Raw genomic sequence first — 8,292 nt, forward strand, 5'->3', positions numbered from 1 at the left:
CTCTGTGGTGACGTCAACTCGGACTGCGAGGAATCTGGGTGTGACCCTGACCGACCAACTGTTGTTCTCGGCAAACATCGCATCAGTGACATGTTCCTGCAGATTCCTCCTCTACAACATCCGGAGGATGCACCCCTTCCTCATCACAAGGCAGCGCAGGTGCTGATCCAGGCTCTTGTCATCTCCTGCCTGGACTACTGCAACTCCCTCCTTGCTGGCGCCCCGGCTTCTGCCATCAGACCTCTGGAGCTTGTTCAGAAAGCTGCTGCTTGTCTGGTGTTCAACCTCCACAAGTTCTCCCACACGACTATCCTTCTCAGTTCTCTATACTGGCTCCCTGTAGCTGCTCCCATCCAGTTTAAGACTCTCGTGCTAGCCTACAGGGCAGTGAAAGGAACAGCTCCTTTGTACCTCCAGGCTATGGTCAAGCCCTGCACCCCCGCTCGACCACTTCGCTCTGCTGCCTCCAGGCGGCTGGCTGCCCCGTCGCTCAGCGGCCCCTGCTTGCGATCGACGCGGTCACGGCTTTTCATTGTTCTGGCACCTCAGTGGTGGAATGATCTCCCGACAGATGTCAGGACAGCTGAGTCGCTGCCCATCTTTCGCCGCAGGCTGAAAACCCATCTCTTCAAGAGACAATACCCGGCTCCACCCTCTTAGGACATCACCTATTTTTTCCTAGCTCTTCTGATGCATTTATTTGTTTTCCAATTTGTCCTTTTGTTTCTCATTCATCTTGGTACCTAACTTATTGCACTTCTACTCTAGCACTAGTTATGCTCTTAGCTGTTGGTTTTGGAAGGAAATGCACTTACGATTTCTTGTGACCTGAAGTTCTTTTATCTACCTATGTTGAATGCACTCATTGGAAGTCGCTTTGGATAAAAGCGTCTGCTAATGGATCGTTATGTTATCAATGGGCAGAAGGAGGGCTGTTTGAAATTGGTGGACCTAAGAAGTTAAAAGCTTAGTTCACGGATTCGACTGTTAGGAAAATTTATGGGAAGCACAAAGATTTATGCGTGCAGAAGTGTCTCGACTCTTGCCTACAGGGGTTAGATAATGGAGGAGTGTTTAATCTATGTAGGGAAACGGATAAAAGGGAAAGAGCTCAGGTAAATGCATTTACAGGAGAAATTCTTGAAGCGTGGAATATTTTACTGACGGATTTAAAGTTTAGATGTAAAACTGCGGAGCAGGTGTTACACCAACCAGTTTTCAGAAATTCGGCAATAAGGTGTCAGGGGAAGGTATTTTCAGGGAGGTACTTGGAGGAGCTAGGTTTAAATCAGGTGAAGCACTTTATCAAAAGAGGTGGTGGATTTCTGCAGGAGGAGGTGATCCAGGAGGTTAGGGGAAGATTAGGGAAACTAAGACCAATAGAGATCAAAAGACTATGCCAGAGAATCTTAGAGGGGTTGCCTTGTAGCTGGGCGGCTCTAATGAAGGGGAAGAAGACAGAAAAAGCCCTGAAGATGGTCAATTTTTCCCCCAACCAAGGAGGGAAAGAGCATGACATCCGATCTGTAAGCTCCAAGATACTGTATAGAGTTTTTTTGGTTGAAGGAAAAGAAGAAAGCGACGTCGGAGGCAGTATGGTTGAGGCAGTTCCATGGGCTTCAGAGAGAGCACATTTGGTCTGATCTAAACGTAAAGTTCATTTCACCAGAGTGCTTTGATTCAAATTTCAGAATCAGACACAACAGAATATTTGTCAATATGGTGCTAAACCAGATAAATAGTCATAACAGCAAGTTTGGTGGTATATGTGAGGTGGAAGTGGAGACATTTAGGCACTTTATTTTCGAATGTAAGGCGTTCAAAGGGTTTTTTGAGAAACTGGACCAATGTTTTCTAAAATGTGGAGTCATAATCACTGAAAAGGAGAAATTGAGAGGTTTTTTCTATTTGGGTATAAGTAAGGGAAAGCAGGGGTGGCTAATGGCTAATCAATTACATACTGAGTTATGCCAAACACGTCATCAGACTATTCGCATTTCGAAGACAAAAAAGTTAACATCTGGAGTTTTTTCTGCAACTTTATGAAAAGGAATGTGAGTCTGCTGTGGAATGGTGGGGACAAGAATTTCAAACAAAAGGTGTTGGAAGACAACTGTCTATTTGTGGTAGGAAAACAGGGTGAGGTGCAGATGTCAATAGGTCAAGGATGATGGGTGAAGGTAAACAAAAATTATGTTATTAATGATGTTATGTATTGTTGGAAATGATTTGACTGATGATTTGATTTGGAATGACTTGTGTGAAATAGACTTGTTGTAAAAAAAAATAGAAACATGCCCGATCTTGTCTGATCTCGGAAGCTAAGCAGGGTCGGGCCAGGTTAGAACTTGGATGGGAGACCGCCTGGGAATACCCGGTGCCCTAAGCTTTTTCACCCTCTGGGCAGCAGGGATCACTGTTACTCCTTCAGTCCAATTTCTGGAAATATTATTGCAGCTGTACAGTGCCACTTTTTACACTCAATGCTGCACAGCTTTACAAAGGTACAATAACATTTAAGAAGCTCGCAAATGGAACATAACTGTGAAGCTTTTACAACTGGCAAATGTATTAACATGACAGATACATAAAGAAAAATGTATTTTATTGCACATGGTCATAATATAAGAGGAATGAATACTTATGAGAAGTGAAATACACGAGCCACTGTCTGACGATGATGATGAAAGTGAGCGTCAGAGATGTTAGTGGTCCCTCTTTATGTCCTACGTGTTATCAGTTTCATTAAGTCAGACTTCATTATCCAGAAATGTGTGTTTCTGATGAAGTGTTAATGTAAATTGTGATATACATGAACTTGAGTGTAGTCATGTGTACACGGTGACTTGAACCAGGTCTGTCTCACCTATAAAGAGCCTCTGTGTGGCAGCTCTCCTCTAGTGATGGGAAGTTCGGCTTTTTTCAGAGAGCTCCCAAACGGCTCCCAAAATTGTTATCATCTGTAGCTTCATATTTTAGCATAACTTAGCAAATATGAATGGTTTGTGTGTCGTTAACCCTTTTTGCATTCAGTGTTTTTATGAGAAGCCTTATAATAATTACTTTTGTTAAATATTTAAATCACCTTTTATTTTAATTTAACACTGCAAACAAATCCACCGAAGAGGACCAGAACAGAGACAGAACCAAACTCAGTAACCAAACAGTATGTCCTCATTGCAGGTTGGCATTCAGAAATATCAAATGCCTCAGCTTGGATGGGCTGGTGCGGTTTCTCCTTAGTTAGTATCTGCCCTGTTTTTGAGAAGACTCTCTCTGAAGGAACAGATGTTGCCAAAATACACAGTCTCCCCTCCATCACCTTCACCAGGTGTGGGCCTTGGCCTGCCACCAGCTCAGTGGATCTTCTGCTCGTTGGATGAGGGGCTCCTCAAGATAACATTGCATCTCCATTATAGCATCGGCTGTGGTATTTCTCATTGCAGCAACTACTGTAGCTCTTTTATCGAAGATCCTCCACACAGCAGAAGTTTGCGGCTCCTCCTCCACTCGGCCCTCTAATGGTGGAGCTGACTGGCTGCTGGGGGTGCATTTTGCTGCTGCTGCAGTTATTCTTTGAAGTGCCTGGTCAACTGCTCTGTTGTCACTGAATGCAAGCTTTTTAAACCTAGGATCCAGTAATGTGGTCTCTGCGAGGACAGTGTTGAACTCCATACGCAGAAATCATCGGTCCTTGGCTGAACGAAGAGCCAGAACTAGTTATTTTACTTTCTGCACGGTTACTGTCTGTTGGTGTTGGACTGTCACCCACTGAAGACCTTTGCAAAGCAGGAGTATTTTGTAGGCTGTGACATAGCTGAAGGAGAGAAAACAGCAAAAAATTATTTGGCGTATTGCTTTTTTCAATTTAGTATTGTCTATTATATGTGTTGTTTTTGCAATGTATGATAGTGACTGAAGTCTAGTAGAGAAAAAACAATTGTCCAAGGTACCTGTCTGCACTTAACTCCACAGTCACCTCCTTAAATGGTTGCAGGATGGTGCAGACCTCTTTCACCAGCTCCCATTCCTCTTGACTTAACGTAGCAACAGGTGCGTTGATGAGGGCCAGGGTGGAGATGATGGCATCTTTTGTTTCAATAATGCGTTTCAACATATAAAATGTTGACTTCCACCTGGTGGCACACTCTTGTTTGGGCCTCAGTTCGGGCAACTCCATCTGGCGCTGTGTGGACTTTAGCCTCTCTGCAGCTACTGTGGTTCTGTGGAAAAACTCCCCAATAGCCTTTACCTTGTCCACAGTTGTTTTCACCACCTTCAGGGCATCTCTAATCATCAGGTTTAATGTATGTGCCAGACATGGGTGGTGGTTTCACCCTCTCTTGCCATAATGCACGTTCTGTCTCATATAGTTTTGAGATCATTGTTTGGGACAGTGTTTTTCTACTGGGTAGAGTGTACGTGGGATGGCTAATGCGTCAGGAGGGAAAGATCAGGGTGGAGTCACAGTGTCCCTGGAGAGACACGTTTCTGCCACCCCCACCTGAGAGCTCCGAGTTTGTTCCGGTTTCCAGTTTCAGAGAAACGGCTGACAAGAGCAGTGTTGAACAGCAGTTAGTTAGTATGGCCCTTCCCTCCTCTCCCTCCTGCTCTAACTCTTGCTCTTGCTGCTCTAAGCTTTTTGAGTTAGAAAGACGGATCCGTCTGCTAGAGGAGAAACAGAGAAGCCTGAACAGTCAACTGTTAGCCGCAGCGGGTCCTGTTAAGACAGCCAGCAATGTAGGTAAGAACGCAGCGGCGAGGAATAGCTCAGCTAGCCCTTCCCCATCCACCGGGGCGCCCCCCAGCCCGTGACCAAGCGGCTCCCCTGACACTAGTTATTGGGGAATCGATCAGCCGCAGCATTAAACTAGCTAGGCCGGCCAAGGTTCATTGCTTACCGGGAGCCAGAGCTCCTGACATAGAAGCGACCCTTTGAGTGCTGGCAGACACTAGGGCTAGGGCTAATGTTGTACATACACACTCGCACACACAGAGCTCCCACAATGTAACAAACTTTGATAATGTAGTCATGCACGTCGGCACCAATGATTCTAGGATGAGGCAATCTGAGGTCACCAAATCAAGTTTGGCTAGGGTGTGTGACCTCGCTAGAAAGGTGTGTCATCATCGAGTTATTGCCTCTAGCCTGCAAAGGGTAATGATGCGAAGTTTAGTAGGCTGTTTTCTCTGAACCGGTGGCTGGCAAAGTTCTGTAAAGAGCAGAACTTAGTCTACGTTGACAACTGGGCCTCCTTCTGGGGCAAACCTGGCTTGCTAAAGAGAGACGGCCTCCACCCTAATGCTCCCGGTGCCCATCTACTTTCAAAACATATTAACCATTCACTAAAATGAGTCGCTACTTTAGAGCCTGCCAGGTCACAGGCTCTTAGAGAACCAGTTAGGCACTCGTCTGCTGTGGTTGGAGAGTCTCCCAATAGTTTAACTCACTCCATGGAGACTGTGCTTCCTCGCTGTAATATTTTGCTTATAAGGTCTCCTACCAACAGACCACAAAAAATTGACTGTGTATTGTCAGCACGGCACGCTCGTTACAGAGGTGCTTGCTACTCTGACACTAGCAACCTGATAAGTATATGTGCACAGGATTCACTGTGCCCCCCTGTGAAAGTGACTAGCATTAATATGGGCCTGATTAACATCAGATCCCTGGCTAGCTAATCACTCTTAGTTAATGATCTGATCCAAGAGCATAGCCTGGACATGTTGAGCCTCTGAGACATGGCTCAAGGATGATGACCACATGCCTTTGAATGAAGCGTCTCCGCCGTTTCTCCAAAAAGGGTGGTGGTGTAGGCTTTATTTTTATTCAGTCTCTCTCTCTCCTTGTCTCCAGGAAATGCATGAACTCAGTAGCTCAGACGACGAGAAAACAAACTCTCATTTCAGCACCTTCCAAGACAGGAAATCAACCCTCCTTCTGTTCTGTGGTCACCTACCGCCCTCCAGGCCCTTATAGCAAGTTCCTGGATGAATTCTCCACTTTTATTACAGATATGGCAACCCATGTGGACAATATCATAGTTCTAGGAGATTTCAATATCCACTTCGAAAATGGAAACGATTTGTTTTGCAAAGCTTTTACCAACCTCATCGACTCAGTGGACTTCTCCCAATCCAGGAGCCAACCCACACAGGTGGCCACACATTCGATCTAGTTCTGCCACGTGGGCTAGGCGTGACCAGTGTAAGAATATTTCCGGTTCTGCCCACACTATCGGACCATTCTCTTATCTTCCGTGTGGAGGGACTGACCTGTGACAAAGGCAAGCCGCGTGCCTTCTTCAGCCGCACTCTCACTTAAACAAGCATGCAGATGGCTAGAACGGAAATGGCGTCTGAACAAGTTGGAAGTTTTTCGACTTGCCTGGTCTGATAGCCTTTTGGACTATAAACAAGCACTTTGTTCTGCACGTTGTAGCTATAATTCAAAACTAATAAATGACAATAAGAGGAATCCGAAGTTCCTCTTTGACACAGCTCTCTAGTAAACCTACAGCCACAGTCGGCTCTGAGCTTGAACCAAATGACTTCATGGAGTTTTTTACGAACAAAATTGATGATATAAAGACATCAATTGATAACTCTTCTCCTATTACGATGACACCTACTGATGGCCCCCCCCCCCCTATGAGGGACCCTCCAACCTGCAGATTGAGCCTCTTTGAGACGGTCTCACTGGCTAGTTTCGACAAGATGGTTGCCTCCTCAATGCCTAATACCTGCTTACTTGATCCTCTGCCTGCCAAAATGATAAAGGACCTATGCCCGGTACTTGGGGCTTCTTTTCTTCAAGTTATAAACGTGTCTCTCTTCGGGGGTTGTGCCTGCTGCTTTTAAAACAGCTGTCATTAAACCCCTCCTAAAAAAAAGCCTACCTTGGACCAGGATGGCTTACATAACTACAGACCTATCTCAAATGTCCCTTTCCTCTCTAAAATTCTGAAGCGTCTGGTGGCAAACCAGCTTACTGACTATCTTGACGCAAATAACCTACTGGAGTCGCACCAATCTGGATTTAGGACGATACACAGCACAGAAACTGTGTTAACAAAGGTCTCAAACGGCTTTCTTCTCACCGCTGACTCTGGTGCCTCCTCGGTGCTGGTTCTCCTGGATCTAAGTGCGGCCTTCGACACTGTTGATCATGGACTCCTACTTGATCGCCTTGAGACCCACGTTGGAATCTGTGGTGTCCAGAGCATGGAGGACATACCAGGAGACAGGCCAGTACACCAGGAGATGTGGAGGGGGCCGTAGGAGGGCAACAAGCCAGCAGCAGGACCGCTACCTCCTCCTCTGTGCAAGAAGGAAGAGGAGGAGCACTGCCAGAGCCCTGCAAAATGACCTCCAGCGGGCCACTGATGTGCATGTTTCCGCTCAAACTGTCAGGAACAGACTCCACGAGGGTGGTATGAGGGCCCGACGTCCACTAGTGGGGCCTGTTCTTACAGCCCGACACCGTGCACTGCAATTGGCATTTGCCAGAGAACACCAATATTGGCAGATTCACCAGTGGCACCCTGTGCTCTTTACAGATGAGAGCAGGTTCACACTGAGCACATGTGACAGACGTGACAGAGTCTGGAGACGCCGTGGAGAACGTTATGCTGCCTGCAACATCCTCCAGCATGACCGGTTTGGTGGTGGGTCAGTAATGGTGTGGGGAGCCATTTCTTTGGATGGCCGCACAGCCCTCCATGTGCTAGCCAGAGGTTCTCTGAATGCCATTAGGTACCGCGATGAGATCCTCAGACCCATTGTGAGACCATATGCTGGTGCAGTGGGCCCTGGTTTCCTTTTAATGCATGACAATGCCAGGCCTCATGTGGCTTTAGTGTGTCACCAGTTCCTCCATGATGAAGGTATTGATGCTATGGACTGGCCTGCCTGTTCCCCAGACCTGAATCCAATTGAGCAGCTCTGGGACATCATGTCTCGTTCCATCCACCAACGCCACGTTGCACCACAGACTGTCCAGGAGTTGACTGATGCTTTAATCCAAGTCTGGGAGGCGATCCCTCAGGAGAACATCCGCCACCTCATCAGAAGCATGCCCAGGCGCTGTAGGGAGGTCATACAGGCACGTGGAGGTCACACACGCTACTGAGCTTCTTCTTAGGACTTGTGAAAAAGCAGCAAAAGAAAGCGCACATAGAAGATCTGACAAATGAAAGAGAGAAGGAAGAGTGAAGAACTCGGAGGTCATGCTAGATTTGGCACACAAATATTACAAAACACTTTTTCAACAGACGACACAGTGCTTGAAGC

At 46.6% G+C, this 8,292-nt stretch overlaps 1 long non-coding RNA gene across 1 annotated transcript; it reads right to left on the reverse strand.

Annotated features, from left to right (window-relative positions):
* Positions 1-201: 201 nt before the first annotated feature.
* LOC142996957 (uncharacterized) lies at positions 202-872 on the reverse strand. Its single transcript, XR_012961793.1, has 3 exons — positions 749-872; positions 545-668; positions 202-377 (listed from the first exon to the last, which is right to left on the reverse strand). It is a non-coding gene; the product is annotated as an uncharacterized LOC142996957 (long non-coding RNA).
* Between the last annotated feature and the right edge of the window lie 7,420 nt (positions 873-8,292).

Source organism: Genypterus blacodes, unplaced genomic scaffold, assembly GCF_046128005.1.
Source record: "Genypterus blacodes isolate CSIRO-AG114 ecotype Tasmania unplaced genomic scaffold, CSIRO-AGI_Gbla_v1 ptg000039l_1, whole genome shotgun sequence".
Lineage (NCBI taxonomy): Eukaryota > Metazoa > Chordata > Actinopteri > Ophidiiformes > Ophidiidae > Genypterus > Genypterus blacodes.